This window comes from Pleurodeles waltl, chromosome 4_2 (genome assembly GCF_031143425.1).
Source record: "Pleurodeles waltl isolate 20211129_DDA chromosome 4_2, aPleWal1.hap1.20221129, whole genome shotgun sequence".
Classification (NCBI taxonomy): domain Eukaryota; kingdom Metazoa; phylum Chordata; class Amphibia; order Caudata; family Salamandridae; genus Pleurodeles; species Pleurodeles waltl.
Window position 1 is genome coordinate 392,348,198 of NC_090443.1, and position 16,623 is coordinate 392,364,820.

The window sequence follows — 16,623 nt, forward strand, 5'->3', positions numbered from 1 at the left end:
AAAACCTTTGGCAACCTGCAGAGCCCAAAAGAGGAGATCAGGTTTGGCTTGTCACAAGAAATCTAAACCCACATATTCCTCGTAAAATGCAAACTCGTTTTTTGGGACTCTTTCAGATTGAAATGGTGATTAATTTTGTGACAGTTCAGCTCCAACTACTAAGTGAATTGCCTGTTCACCCTGTATTCTATGTTTCCCTTCTCAAACCATATCATGTCAACCTTGACCCATCTTACCTCAGCTATCTGTAACCCTGGAACATCACTCAGAATTTGAGATCCAACTTCTTAGGGCTACCTTGTTTTATTCAATTGCGTGGGAAAGAATTGGTTCAAAGAGAAATTATTGGGAACCAGCACGTAACATTCATGCCCCTGGCCTGGTTCGCTCGTTTCATGTATGCCTCCCTTACAAACTACCCCCGGTGGGTCGTTCTTTGCAGGGAAGGCGGGGGGCATCACAACTCAGTCTTGTTCCTTATTTGCAGTAGATATTGCTCACCATTTTCATGTTATTCCTTCCCCTGTGGCTCCTTTCTGTTTTGTCTACTCCATGGCTTCCCCCTCCCTGAAGACCTGAACAATTGGCCCTTCAGTTTCGTTGCTATGCAAGTTTAGGCGAGTTAGCAGCTGCAGATATCATGTGCCTCTTGGAGATAATCACATTTCCACTGTGAACCACTGGGTTGTACCATCAAGCACTTGGGTTCCATTGAACTAGTCGTTGCCAATTACAGTTTACACCTGCTGTCTGTTAAGCCATATTTGTTTGTATTTAACACCTGATTTTCCCCAGATTCCTCAGAAGCCTCCATGTGAGACATGTGTCCTCCTGGAGCACTCTTGTCTTCCTGTATAAATAGCTTCTCTGAACTTGCATGAGGGCTTGGCCTCGTACCTGGTTCCGGATCCGCACCAGCACCTGATAAGTCCTGCGCAAGCAGCTTCCCTACACTCATCTCTTGAGTTGCCCAGACCCTCCTGTGTTCCTGTCTAGCACAAGCTTCATCCCTGTACTCATCTCCCGAGTCACCCAGAGCTTCATTGCTTCAGTCCCAAACAAACTCATCCCTGCACTCATCTTGTGAGACTTCCGGAAACCTTCCGGTGCTCTAGTCTTCCAAGTCTCCTCTGACAACTCCGAGATCCTAATTTCTGCAACTCCTTCAGTGTCTACCTCCATGAGCTATGATTTTGCCTATTCTTGAACTTCTTGCAACAACCAGCCTGCTTGCTTCTAACTTACCTCAAGTGCTAGTCCAGGCATGATCCTTTTTTTTTTTTAAATGTATTTATTTTTACTGAACAACACCGGTCATTTGATATATAGCTATGTAACGATATAAAACACTTGAGCAGTGACACTACAAGGAGTCGCACAGTGTTTTGCCAGCTCATGACCTAGAAAATAAATAAACACACAATATAAAAAAGTAGCAGTGCAATTCTGCTTCATCGTGCATCCGCACAGAGTACGGATAAAAAGCATTGTAGGACAATTACATATTTTTCATGGGGTTGGAGGGTTGGGAAAGCTGTGGGAAGCGAGAGAGAAAGAAGGCCATGGGGTAGGAGGAAATTGCACATTAACCCTTTCATTTTAAACATTCAGACTTCCAGAGTTGTCCCTCCCTGCGAGCCGTAACTCTTGGTGTCCCCGGTGCTGACCCTGCTAGCAGGAGACCCTGGGGAAAGGGTGGGCTGATGGGGTCTAAGAGTTTATCAAAGGCCAGCTGGGCAGCAGGCGGTGCAGGTGGATCAGTAGATCCTCCCCCAGATAAACTGTCATCCAAGTCATCTTCCCCGACAGCGTCATAGGCGTGCAATCCAGTAATCATACTACCCCTGATCTTGAGATCCCGTTCCGCATTGTTATCAGTGCGGATTCGCTGAAGACTGCACCTCTCAGTTATCACCCATGCTAGGAGATCCGATAGCCATTTGGTCCGTATTGGAGGAGTTGGGCCAGACAATGTATTGCTATGCGCCTATGGGCTAAAACGAATCCTAGCTGGGCAAACTAGTACTGAATTCTTTACACTTCTTGGCAAGAGGCAGCAACCCCAGATTGTTAACTCTGCATTCAGTTTTGTTGCGCTGCACATTTCTTGCAGTACCTCATTCCAGAAAGGCTGCAGCAGTTGACAATTCCATGCAAGGTGTCCAAAGTCTGGGGCTTGTGCACCACAATGGGGTGCAACTCGTGGGGCGCATAGCATACACTCTTTGTAGGCGTTGTGGTGTCAGCTAAGCCCTATACACATAATATTATTGCGTCTGCTTTAATCTGGCCGTATTAGCCACCTCTTGTATCTGCACCAGTGTCTTTTCCCATTCATCATCCACAAGTGGGGGTCTCTCGGTCCCCATCGCAAACAGTGCATTGTAGGGCAAAGTTGTTTTGTCTGTCATTCTTTAGGGCTGTGTTTAGTCATGAAATGAGAATTTTGTGGACCAGGGGTCTAATATCACTTGTAAACCCTGTGATTCTGGCTTCTCCAGAAACACTGTCCAGATGTCTTGGGTCAAGCATGATATACTGGTGTATTGTAAGATGTGTCCCCTGTCTATTCCAAAGTGGGTTCTTATTTCCCCTTGGGACATACAAAGTCAGTTCAGAAAAAGGTCTCCTGCTCTCTGGCAGCCTCTTTCCAGCCACCTTGAGATTTTCATACATTCCCGGATGTGCCTAAACAGGCGTAGCCATCAAATCAGGAGTTTGGATTAGGGTGCCTGACTCAACACATGCCGAATAGCTCTCTCCCATGCCTGCGCCACCTGTGTGACCACAAAGGGAGCACCTGCCTGGAGTGAATGATAACAAATGAGCATCTTCGGGAGTTTGACTAATTTTATGGATCCCAATAGAAGTTTATTTTCCCAGTAAATGCAACCCTCGCACCACAGAACAGTGTATTGCAGCAGACCTGCCAAGTAGCAGAGTTCGAGGTCCAGAATACCAAGCTCTCCCTGGCTGTGATCCAACTTAAGGATCTCAAGACATACTCTGCTTCTCTTTTCCACCCATACCAGGGACACCAGCAGCACATGAATTCTCCGGAACAGCAAGGGTGGTAGCATGCAAAACAAATTCTGCATTCCATATAGGCAGCAGGGCAAGAAGACCAGCTTGCTTAATACCACCCTCCCCATGACAGACAGCAGCAGGGTCTTCCAAATCGCACGGAGGCAGTGAGCTCGTCCATCACTCTGCCAATATTTGTCAAATTTCAGTTGGTGATCATGGGCTATCAGCATCCTTAGATAGCGAAAACTCTCAGTCTCCCATAACTGTCCTATTGGAGGGAGGTCAGGGCACCTAATTTAGCCAGTGCTATCAGGCGGAACAGCACTGTCTTTTGGCGGTTAACAAATAGCCCAGCCCTGAGACTGCACTGAAGCTCTCTATCAGCTGCAGGCACCAATTGTTTTGGCTCCAACCCATATATCAACATATGGTCAGCATATAGGGACACCATATGCATTACATCACCCACACGCAAGCCTCAGTCTCACATTTCAGCTCTGAGGTGGATCCAAGTGTCTCTATAGCAAGTCTAATAAGAGCAGCCAGAGCAGGCATCCCTGTTGACTTCCTCTTTCGAAACGCAATGCTTCGAAGACTTCCCCACTGGTGCACACTCTTACTGTTGGCTCCGTCTACAGGAGTTGCACCCATGCCAGAAAACCCTCTCCCAGGACCATGGGACAGAGGACCTCCCAAAGGTATGCCCAGGACAAGGTGTTGAAAGCTTTTTCTATATTTAATCCTATTAGCTCTCTACGCAGACATATGTCTCAGGCTTCATGCATCACATGGGAGAAACATCTTAGATTCATATGCGTGCCTCTAGCTGGCATAAAGCCACATTGGTCGCCCTGTGCTAGATGCATAACTACTCGGATCAACTGCACTGCCAATACTTTAGCCAGCAATTTAACATCAACTTTAAGCATGGAGAGAGGTCTACATGGTCCTTGGTCAGCGGGTCGTCGCCGGGTTTGGGAAGCATGATTCTAAGTGCCTCACCCATATGGTCTGGCAATTCGCCAACTTTGTGTGCCTTACGTAGGGTCTCAAGGAGAGCAGGGAGACTGAATAGGTTTGGAAATATTCAATCGGGAGACCAACCTGTCCCGGACATGTCCTTCCAGCCATATCTCTGAGGGCCTTTTACTAGTACTCCAGTGTGAAATGTTCCTCAAGCCCCTTCTGCCTGATTCTTTGTAAGTCGAGGAAGGGCAACCCTTTTAAAAAAATTCTCAACCCCAGAGGCATCCACCAGTGCTGGCAAAATGAACTGCCTTCAAGTGGTTGTAGAGTGTTAGGTCAGTTGCCACCTGGCCAACAGCCATTGTACGGTGTGGACCACAGCAGGTAAGAATGAGCGGTGAGGATCTTTCTCATTTGAGTAGCCATGCCAACATGTGGCCGGATATGTTACTGCATCGATGATGCTGCCGATACTCTTTTTGAACATTATAATCCAGTCTGTCCCACATGGCCTCCACCCACCTATGTGCCTTCACTAGGTCTGCCTTATCTGCCTCCCGGTCCTTCGAGGGCCTCCTCTCCCTCCTGTAATTCTTGTTCCAGTTTACTCCGTATACCATAGATCTTTCAGAGGCTCTCACCTTAGGCCACCAACTTAAGTGCTCCCCATTCCGTACCACAAATTTATGGCAAAGAACCCCTGCAGCACTCCCGCCATATCTGCAGTGTACTCTGTATCCCCCAGCACCTCACGATGCACTCGCCACAGGGGGATGCGGGGTCTCTGACCCCGCGATCCACATTCCAGCAGCAGTGGTGAATGATCCAACAAGAACTGCACCTGATAAGTCACCCTCCAGACATTTAGGCCACCCTTTTTTGTTAAGAGAAAGAAGTCCAGTTGGTTATGAGCTCTGTGGGTGATGGTATAACAGGAGAACACCATAGCTATGGGGTGAAGTTATTTCCATATGTCTATCAGTTGTAATCTAGCCATAGTTTCTGTAAGCTAGCCAGCAATGTGGGGTTTTGTGGCCATCTGGGGTGGGTGTTGGTCCAGTTAACTATTCAGTACGTAATTAAAGGCGTCTGACCCAAATTATGGGGATCCCAATGTGGGGCGGCAATTCAGTCTCCAGGGCCCGAAGAAATCGCCATTATCCATATTAGGTGCATATACATTAAGAATGCAGATCTTACTGCCATTTAGCAAGTCATGTATAAGCACATAACGTCCTACCACATCTTCAACTTGACCACGTAACTGGAATGGGAAGTCTGGAGCCACCCATATTGACACCCACCTGGCGTAGGAGGAGTAAGTGGTGGAATAAAGCTATCCCCACCATTGCTTGTGAAGTTTCTGGGTCTCTGCTTCCAGCAAATGCGTCTCCTGGAGGAGGGCAATGTGTACTCCTGTCCTTCTAAGATAGGTGTAGGTTCTATATCTTTTCATAGTGGAGTTTAATCCCCACACATTCCACGTGAGCAGTCGAGTCACCCATCATGTAAAGTCCTACCCCTTTCTATCTCTGCCCGCCCATGCCCTACCCCGCCCCTGGTTCAAACCCTTATAACAATCGGACACACAATTAACATTGCACTAACAGTAACTCTAAATCATAAGCAACTTCCCTCATCCCTCCACAGGTAAACACCTCTAAATTTAACTAGCGCCTTCCCAATCATTATGCTTCACCCACTCAACCAATTAGCAATCTTATAACTACAGTTTGTGTGAATAACCTCCGTTGGGTTTGAATTGAGGTTATAATCTATGGGCAGAGAGCAGTCACCCCAATCCCCGAAGTAAAGAGGCTCGTTCAGCAGTCCCGCAGTGTGTACCACAAGCTTCTCACACTCTGAGTTGGTCAACCACCACACCACTCAAGGGGAAGAGGAGTAAAGAACAGAGAAAAAGAGTGGAAGGGAGAGTGGAACTGTGAATGGGGCAGGGGAGGGTTGCCCAGCAAGTCCATGTCCGTGTCCCTCTATTGGTTCTGCTCGAGTCCTGTCCCCGCCCCTCACTGTAGCTATATAGTGACAACTGAGTGCATTCAGGGGCTCCATCAAGTGGAGAAGTCAATCCTAATCTCCGTCTGGGTGTTGATCCCCAATAAGTTTGCACTGTACCTGGTCTGCCGGGCACATGTCACAGAGGGTCTCTGCGTTACCTCTAGGAGGTCATTGTGTCGCGTAGGCTCTCAATATTCTAATGAGACTACTGGATTTGGGCAACAGAATCACTTGCACTGTGGGGGACTGAGTCTAACCTACTACAGGTGACACCTGTCGGCCTAATCCAGGTTTTGCTTCAGCTAACTAGCAGTGCCTCATCTCTAGCTAAGAGCAGGGAAGATTGGGCAGCCGAGCGCATGACACAATTGACTCCTCAGGGAAATTGTGGTCACTTAGATCGCATCTGTTTCTCTCATTTACATTAGTCTTACATATACAAGGACAATCAGAGGCAGTACATGTTTCAATAAGGTTTTAATGAAGCAATTGCATCTTAGATAATAAAGCATGTACTGCAATAGCTAGGACAATAAAGCATGACAGGATTAAAATTGTGACAAGGAGAGTGAAGCATAAAAATAACGCTACCATATTGTCACTAAAATTGTTAAAATAATTCCTACCTAGGCTATGTTAGAGCACAGCATGTTAAGCTCTATTTCTGTCCTTCAGGTTCCCCTGGGAAGACATCCCTCATACCTGAGCAAGAGGCCTGTAGTCTACATAAACAGCTGAAGCGAAGCGTTCAGCAATCAGCATACAGTTGTGGTCATCTGGCTGGAATCTCCCTCTAACGTGTATGGGACAGAGAAGTGTTTTTATAATAAAACAGCTGATGTTCTGAGAAAATGTCCCTATGTAAGGATGTGTATGTTTCTATGAACACGAGAGACAAAGCGTTACCAAGTTTACCGGCAACCTATCTTACTGCAGCTTTGTGAAAGCACAGAGTGAAAGAAATGTCTTGTTTAAGAACGCAGTGCTGACCTAGGCAAAGAATATCTAGATAGAGAAAAATAAAACAAGACCGCAAATGTTGTGCAACAGGGTCGCGGGGACCCTGTTTCAGGACAGTGCCCCAGGACCTATGGTCCGATACCCCGGGGGCACCACCGATAGCCCGCAACCAGGAACGCCCCCTTCTAACCCGAACATCCGTGTTAAATCAGGAACAGAAGACGGATGAAGAAGAACGCCGCGGGAGGAAGAGGAGCTGACTACAGAGGCAGAGACGAGAGAAGGACCGCAGAACAGGCAGCCGAACCCGACACCAGAGACGAGCGCTGAGGAAAACGGAGAGCTGAAGACACCTCGACGGGAGGACTCCCCACTGATGGAGAAGACTTCGGACGTCCACTCCCACCACATCCCCAGAGGGACGTGGATTTCGCAGATACGGGCCTGCCTGACAAACCCTGTGGGGTATTACTGGCAGAAGGGAGGGAACGCGGGTGGTGCGGGGCGAGCAGCGGGGAAAAAGGACACATGGACAGTCTGTATCGGCACCTCCCCTATTCTTGTTGTTTTTGTTTTCACTTTGTTATTTTTTGTTTGCTACTAACGTGCACTAAATGTGCACTTATTAAGGCGGGTCCTGTGAGGACAACAGGCTTGTGAAGTATAGAGAGCCAATGTTTAATTTTTATTTTTAAAGAAAACGAGCACAACGTCACAGAGGTGAAAAGACTGGGAGCACGCGCCGCATTTTTGTTTTCCCCCAACACGCCCGCACCTACACTCCCTAACCATAAAATAGGAAGAGAAGAACAAAAATACTTACCGTTTTCTTTGATCTCTTTGTTTTCTTTGGTTGACTGGTCCTGTTCCCCCATCACAACTTAACAACGGGAACCTATCCTTTGAAGAAACACCCTAAAAGAGAAAAGAGGTGTGCTAGACGAGAAAAAAAAGAATAAAACGAAAAGACAAGAGGAAGAGAAAGAACAGAGAAAACAAGAGGAAGAGAAAGAACAGAGAAGACAAAGCAAGAGAAGAGAGAGACTCAGGGACACTAAAAGGAGAAGATGACAGTGACTGCTGTGAACCCTTAATATTGAACCAACTCCAAATACTAATAAAAAGGCAATTTCTGAATTGTAACGTGACTCCGATAAAGTTATTAACGTCTCCAACCCGGTATTGCTATCCCATGTCCTCTACAGTGGTGTCAGAAGTGGGATATTGGGTGACGTCAGACAGAGAAAGGTCCACACCTACCAGCAAAGAATGGAAACCAAACCTGCATTTGAAAATATGATCCAAAGGTTGGCCGAAGGACAACAACACCTACTGGTTGTATGGGAGGAACAACAAAGAGAAGCATGCACGGATAGAGACCCTCCAAAACGCTTTGAAAATTCAGGCTACAATAATAGCCAACAACCAGCTTGTCCACGAGACTGCCCTTCAGAAACTAACGGATACAATTGCTGTAACACTGGTCCACCCTAACCTGCCTAGTTCCGTCCTACAGAAATATCAAGGAGAGGACCCAGACGCATTCTTCACCAACTTTGAGAGGGTAGCAACTTCTGGCACGTGGCCCGAAGACAGGTGGGGACAATACGTGGGCCCCCTCCTGACAGGAACCTTGCAAGCCACGTACCAGGCGGTCAACCCCGGAGGTACCACTCCTTATCTAGACATAAAAAAGAGTATACTAGAGTGGGTTGGGTTTGACACAGAGTATTATAGACTCAAATTCTGAAAAGCCAGGTGGTGTCCGACGGAAAACCCCCGAGCCCTTTATTTCAGAGTAAAAGACCTGGGACTGAAATGGCTAGGACTCATCGGCACCGACAGAGAGGAAGTTATTCGGGTCATCCTACTGGAACAATTCCTAGAGGCTTTACCTACTACAAAATGAAATTGGATAAAACAACATCCCAACGTGGATACCATCACTGCAATAGACTTGGCGTGCGCATATCACTGATCCCCTGATTTTAAAGTAGGCACATCAAAGGGCCCCAATTATGGAAACCGACCCTCTGGGCCCTCCTATCGTCCCAAACTTCTTAAAGGACCTGAAGAAATATTCATCCCTAGAGTTATTGAGAAAAGCCCTAACCAGCAACCACAGTGCTATAATTGTGGTGAGTGTGGCCATATTGTCCACAATTGTCCCCACAAAGAAGAGAAGCCGGAACCGCTGGAGATCGGTGTTACCCGGGGAAGGGTATTCTACACCGGAAAGGATAATTCCAAATATATGAAAGAGATTCAAGTTAATGGACAAACCACTAACGTCTTAATTGACTCTGGGTGTAGTCAATCTGTAATCAGAGCAAGTTTGGTAGAACCCAAAAACCAAACAACTAAGGATACAGGGGGTCATTCCGACCCCGGCGGGCGCCGGGCGCTGCCCGCCGTGCGGAGACCGCCAGAAGACCGCACCGCAGTCAAATGACCGCTGCGGTCATTCTGACTTTCCCGCTGGGCCGGCGGGCGACCGCCAAAAGGCCGCCCGCCGGCCCAGCGGGAAAGACCCAGCAACGATGAAGCCATCTCCGAATGGAGCCGGCGGAGTTGCTGGGGTGCGACGGGTGCAGTGGCACCCATCGCGATTTTCAGTGTCTGCCAAGCAGACACTGAAAATTTTGCTGGGGCCCTGTTAGGGGGCCCCTGCACTGCCCATGCCAGTGGCATGGGCAGTGCAGGGGCCCCCAGGGGCCCCACGACACCCGTTCCCGCCAGCCTCTTACAGGCTGGCGGGAAGGGGGTCGGAATCCCCATGGCGGCGCTGCTTGCAGCGCCGCCATGGAGGATTCCTTTGGCCAGGGGAAAACCGGCGGGAAACCGCCGGTTTCCCTTTTCTGACCGCGGCTTTACCGCCGCGGTCAGAATTGGCCAGGAAGCACCGCCAGCCTGTTGGCGGTGCTTCCGTGGTCGTTGGCCCTGGCGGTCAATGACCGCCAGGGTCAGAATGACCCCCACAGTGTCTATTTGCTGTATCCACAGAGACATGAAGCGATATCCCCTAGTGTCTCTCTCCGTTGAATGGAAGGAACGGAAAGACGTGATGGAGATGGGGGTTATTGAACACTTAGTTGAGGAAGTAATTATAGCTACCGATTATGTCAATTTTTCCGACCTACTGGACAGAATACAAACAAAAGATCAGACAGACTTATGGTGGGAGGACGCTCCCTTTTCTCAAATGCATATCAGCCCAGGTGAAGAACGCTATAAGCCTAGTAAAAAGGAGAAGCGGGAAGGGAAAAAATTATACCAGACAAAGGAAGAAAACACCATGAGAGATGAACCTAAAAAGTTAGCATTGACTTCCTTCTCTCCTTTTCACAATAGTCAAAGACAGGATCCTACCATACAGCATGCATGGAAGTCTGCTGTAACAGAGATAACAGGACAGGTGGGTCCTTATCACCTTATTCAGAAACAACTACTATATAGAATAACGAAACATAATAACTACGAAAGAAGGCAGTTGGTAGTTCCCCAACCCTACCGCACCCAAACCTTACATCTAGCCCATAGTCACATGGGGGTGGACATTTTGGGAGAGAGAAGAAAGAGGAATATCTTTTACGGCACTTTTACTGGCCTGGGGTCTTTTTTTCAAATACATCAGTTCTGTCAACACTGCCCAAAGTGTCAATTGGTAAATCTAGGGCCCCAAAAGAAAGCCCCATTATTTCCATTACCTAATATTGAGATCCCATTTTCGAGGGTAGAGATGGATTTGGTAGGTCCTCTCATTCCATCCTCAAGAGGTTATACGTATATCCTCATTTTAGTCGATTACGCAATGAGATACCCAGAAGCTATACCTCTATCTAGCATGACCTCAAAAAGTGTGGCCCATGCTATGATAGGGTTCTTCTCCACGGTGGGGTTTCCCAAGGAGATCCTAACAGATCAAGGTACCCCGTTTATGTCCCGACTGATGACCCAAATATGTCAGATACTAGGAGTAATCCAAATACGGACCTCCGTCTATCACCCCCAGACGGATGGCCTTGTAGAGAGGTACAAATGTACATTGAAGACCCTGTTAAAGAAAACCATCTCTGATTCTGGGAAAGACTGGGACAAGCAATTGCCCTTAATCCTCTATGCCATAAGAACTCATGTACAGTCCTCTGCTGGTCATAGTCCCTTTGAACTGATGTTTGGGCGTCAGCCCGGAACACTCTTAGACATGGCTGCAGAAATGTGGGAAAAGGAAGAGAATGGGGACAGAGACCTCCTTGAATACACACAACAATTAAAAGACCAAGTCCAGGCGGTATAGGAGGACGTACAAATTCATCTTGAGAGCACAAGAAAAACAAAAACGCTATTATGACAAAAATACTTAGACAGTTCCAACACGGAGACAAAGTCCTCGTTCTACTGCCTATCTCCGACAATAAACTGTTGGCGAAATGGCAGGGCCCATATAAAGTCCTAAATGCCATAACTCCAGTAACGTATAAAATTGAATTATCAGAAAACCCAAAGAAAAGAACCGGGTAGCTTATCAGTACTGTAAAAGAACTAGAAATCGGTTTATACCCAACAATCACCGTCACCGTCCCAGAAAAGCCCTCCATCAGCGCCTCCCTTTTCCTGAACAGCAGAAACAGTTGGGTGATATAATCGGTAAACATAGACTCTTGTTTTCCACAATACCGGGGAAAACGCCTTTGATTCAACACCACATTAAGACAAAACCGGGGAAGGTTGTTCGTCTCCGACCATATAGAATCCCAGAAGCACGAAAGATATTGGTAGAACAAAAGGTTAATTTTTTTTTACAGATGGGCATTATAGAACCATCAGTAAGTCCATGGTGCTCCCCGGTCGTCCTCGTACCCAAACCGGATGGTTCCATTCGGTTTAGTATCGACTTTAGACAACTAAATAACATATCACAGTTTGATTCATACCCTATTCCACAAGTTGACAAATTACTGGAAAGATTAGGCAAAGCCCAGTACATGCCTACTTTAGACCTCACTAAGGGTTACTGCCAGATTCCACTATGTTCTTAGGATAAAGAAAAAACAGCTTTTTCTACTCCATCAGGACTTTATCAGTTTATAGTCCTTCCTTTTGGACTACACGGCGCCCCGGCAACCTTTCAAAGACTAATGGATAGTTTATTGCACCATCACTCCACATACGCTGCTGCATATCTTGATGATATAGTGATTTATAATGAGTCGTGGAATGAACATGTGACACATTTAGACAAAATATTCCAAATGTTACAGAATGCAGGTGTCACCGCTAATCCAGACAAATGTAAATTGGCCTGTCAGGAGATCACTTACCTCGGCTATCACACTAAATGTGCACTTATTAAGACGGGTCCTGTAAGGACAACAGGCTCGTGACGTATAGAGAGCCAATGTTCAATTTTTATTTTTAAAGAAAACGAGCACGACGTCACAGAGGTGAAAAGACTAGGAGCACGCACTGCGTTTTTGTTTTCCCCCAACACGCCCGCACCTACACTCCCTAACCATAAAATAAGAAGAGAAGAACAAAAATACTTACCGTTTTCTTTGATCTCTTTGTATTCTTTGGTTGACTGGTCCCTTTCCCCATCACAACTTAACGACGGGAACCTATCCTTTGAAGAAACACCCTAAAAGAGAAAGGAGCTGTGTTAGACGAGAAAAAAAAGAATAAAACGAAAAGACAAGAGGAAGAGAAAGAACAGAGAAGACAAGAGAAGAGAGAGACACAGAGACACTAAAAGGAGAAGATGACAGTGACTGCTGTGAACCCTTAATATTGAACCAACTCCAAATACTAATAAAAAGACAATTTCTGAATTGTAACGTGACTCCGATAAAGTTATTAACATCTCCAAACCGGTATTGCTATCCCACGTCCTCTAAATGTTGCTTTTGATGAAATAATAAACAAAGCTGAATAAAATATATCTAGGTTAAAGTGCACAGCGGCAGGCCTAGTTTGCTAAAATAACGCGTATGAAGCTATAACTAAAATGACTACACAACACCCTCCCCTTCCGGGTTCAAAGGTGGTTCAAAGCCTAATTATGTATAAAAGCTACTAGAATTCAACCTAAGGCATATATGTAAGAAATTAAATAATAACAAGTTAAAAGACACTTGAACATAAGTAAAAAGGACAATTTAAAATGGTAACTTGCGTAAAAAGGCCGAATTTCAAGAATCAAAGTCATTTTGGAAATTGCCAATCGAATCTGGGATGACTGAAGACAGGAAATCTTCCACTTCCACAGGTGATAAAGTAGGGAGTTCATCGCCAAGGAAAACCAAGGAGCATTCGGGTTCCAAAGCCTGAGCTCCAGCCAAGGCAGCAGTATTCCGTGGTGTGCCGAACAATGAGTTTAGAACTGCATCCTCCATGAAGGGCAACTCATAAGCAGCTTCCTGTAGCAAACGCACCCTCAATGGGCATGTCTGGTAATGAGACCTCAGCGAGATCATCAACAGATCAGAGTCCAATGGAAGCAAGCGCTGTGTAGAAAGACAAACTTTCAGTGCCTGTTCGAACAAGCACCAAAGGTACCCAAACACAGGCTGCACACAATGCAAAATCGGTCGGATTGACAGGGACCATTCACACTCCAATTGCTCCAGGAGTGTTGCTCCAAAGTACTGCATCATGCGTTCACTAAACAGCTGCGCTAGTGGGAGCGGTTTCAGTCCTCCTTGTTGCGGCGGGAAAGCCATTGCGCAGAAAAAGTAGCAATAGCAAGATGCCACCTATTATAGCCAAAGTTATTGGAAATCCCCTGAAAATATTGGAGAATATTGAGTGGATGGCTGATGGTATTAAGCCGAATATAGAGAAGGTGTGAACGAAACCAGAACTAACAGCCTTGAAGAAATTTGCTATTCCAATAGTACTGGATGCATTAAATATATTCGGCTCACGAACTCACCAAAGTGTCTTGGAAAGTTAGTACTTAGAAGGGACTGTATCTCTGCTGATGACCATCCCTCCTGAAGCTCATAGGTCTCGCGTGCAGATGTGAGCGCCACATGTTTTTGAAACAATAAAGCCTTGAGTCGGCTCAACTTGTCAAAATTCACATTAGAAGTAACAATATGGGGCCAAAGCTCAGCTACTTCCCTCTGTCTTGTGGGAGGAAAAAGTACGTTCCTGCAGCATTTAACAATCTTAAAGACCGAAACAACATAGACTATTTCCGAAGTCAGTGATATTAGACAGGAGACGGAGGTGTTCTCTAACAGCATCTAGTTAGGAACTTTTCAACCATTGCTGGCATAGTTTCCCTACACTGCATGTTGTTACTATACCCGCATGTTTGGATGACAGGTAGCAAGGGTCAGTCCTACTTGTTCTAAAACCTCAGTGGAGTTTATAAAACGTTTATGACAACCATTGGTATCTATTGGCCACAATAAGCACTCGCCAGGACGTGACAGCGAAGTATTAAATGTGCCATTCTGGACCCATTCATCGAGCTGATCTTCAGTTGCATTTATATATTTTTGCCATTTGTAAAATTTTGCTGGGGCAGGAATTCTGGGCTCATTCAAATCCTTAATTTTTGCTAAGCCTAAACAACTTGTCTGTTGTACAGTTTCATTTACAAATATCATTTGAACAGGTATCAAGCATGCTCTAAATAAGGCTTCCTTCCCCCTTATTTGCCAATTTCTTGTTCCCCACACACTTTTTAAGTCAATCGACTTCAGCCAGTATTCATAGCCTTCTATAGCCAACCGGGAAACAAAGGAATCCGAATAAATGAATTTCGTATCTGTCAATAATATATGTCAATTTTCAATCAATGGCAATTTAAAATAATATGACTCAGCCTTTTTAACATCGTGCCCAGAAAAATGTGCAAACTTTTCAGAAAATGTTTTAGAACTCCCTTGTGGTGGAGTTGGACAGTGTTCCCATTGTGTGTAATTAAAAATATTCTTTGAGGTACTTGCTCTGTGAATGAAATGGTGCCCATAATAATTATAACAAAACATATCACCATAGTTTTCTTTAGATTGATAAACATCTTCACTTTCAAATACAGTAAAATACTGCAATTCTGTCATCATAAAATCAACTGTTTTTACATCCCAGTCATCAGAAACAACTCTGGTATTATTACATCATTCATTGAAAGTTTAAACACATATGGTATTTGAATGACCTCTGGGGGGCCATATATATCAAATGTGACTTTATCCTAAACAATCTCATCAGGAATTGGTATAGTGGAAATGTTCACGAAAGACAAGTCTCTGCGGACCTTGTGAGAAGAAAAAGGGTTTTTAGGACCTCATCCACCAGTTCAACTGTTGATCTTTCAGGAAGAAAATGACCATGTATTAATAGAAAGAATGTTATGACAAAGCCAATCCAAAGGAGGAAAGCTAATACAGTCAAAGAAAGCCACAGATGGTTCCATGGGAAAATAAAGTAATTTGTTTTAAGGCAGTTTATCAGCTTACGTGTTCTTGGCAGTTCAGATGTAGAAGAGGCAGATGAGTCTGGAAAGTGTTGATGCTGGCAAAGTATCCAGAAGCAGTTTGTGCAAAAGCTGGAGCCATATTTGTAGGAGGAGAACTGGTAGATGTCTCCCGCAGTGGTTCACAGTTAATGATACCATCCATCTGTGTTGAAGTAGTGTCAAATCAATCAGTAATTTTTATGTAGTTTGCTGTAACAGATGTTAGTGGAACTAATGCAAGATCATTTTCCACCCTCCCCAAGCTCGGAGAGGTGGCAGTGTTGCTGCTCAAAACTTGTAGAGGGACATCTTGACCAGTAGTGAGAGGGATTTGGAAACTACTGGCTGCTCCTCTTAGTCTGCTGTGCAGGATCGGCCACATGGTGCAACTTGACATTCTCAATAGATACAAAGCGGTTTTCTTTAGCACCAGCCAACGATGGTAGAATGACAGTTCTGGTACCGCATATTCCCAGGACTGGGACCCATGCACGATAAGAAGGACCAAACTCCTTCCTCACAGCAACTTTTTCACATACTAGATCCCCAACTTTTGTAATCCAGACGGTGGATGTTATTGGTAAATCTTTAATTCCTGCGGAGGCAGCACTGGCAGAATCATTATCATCACGGAACTGTTGTAATTCTTGCATGACAGTGACACGTTCATTTATGTCAAATGGTGTTTATGCCGCCACCACTCCAGGACCATCAAGATCTGGAACTTACATTCGAGTTCCAAACAGACACTCATATGAATTACAACCCCTAGGGACCTTCTAGGCAGATTGTTAAGTGCTCTCTGAACTCCATACAGGAGATTAAGCCAACTATGACCTGTACCTAAGACTCTGTCTGTGAAGGACGGCTTTAATTCACGATTTTGATGCTCTGTGACACTATTTCCCTTGGGATGAAATGGAGACGAGTAATGGAGTTGGACCCCTAACGAAGCCATGGCATCCCTGAATGCCCTTGGGGCAAAAGCAGGGCCCTGGTCCGAGTGGAAAGCCACAACTGCATATGTGCCTATAAATACTTGCAAATCTTTAATAACAGTCCAAGCGTCAGCCGAGAGTTATGGCCACACCCATAGAAATCTGGAGCAAGAGTCAAGCGACAGATGTATTTGTATGCACTGTCCGGTGTTAGGGGACCGCAGTGGTCCAAGTACACACAGTGTA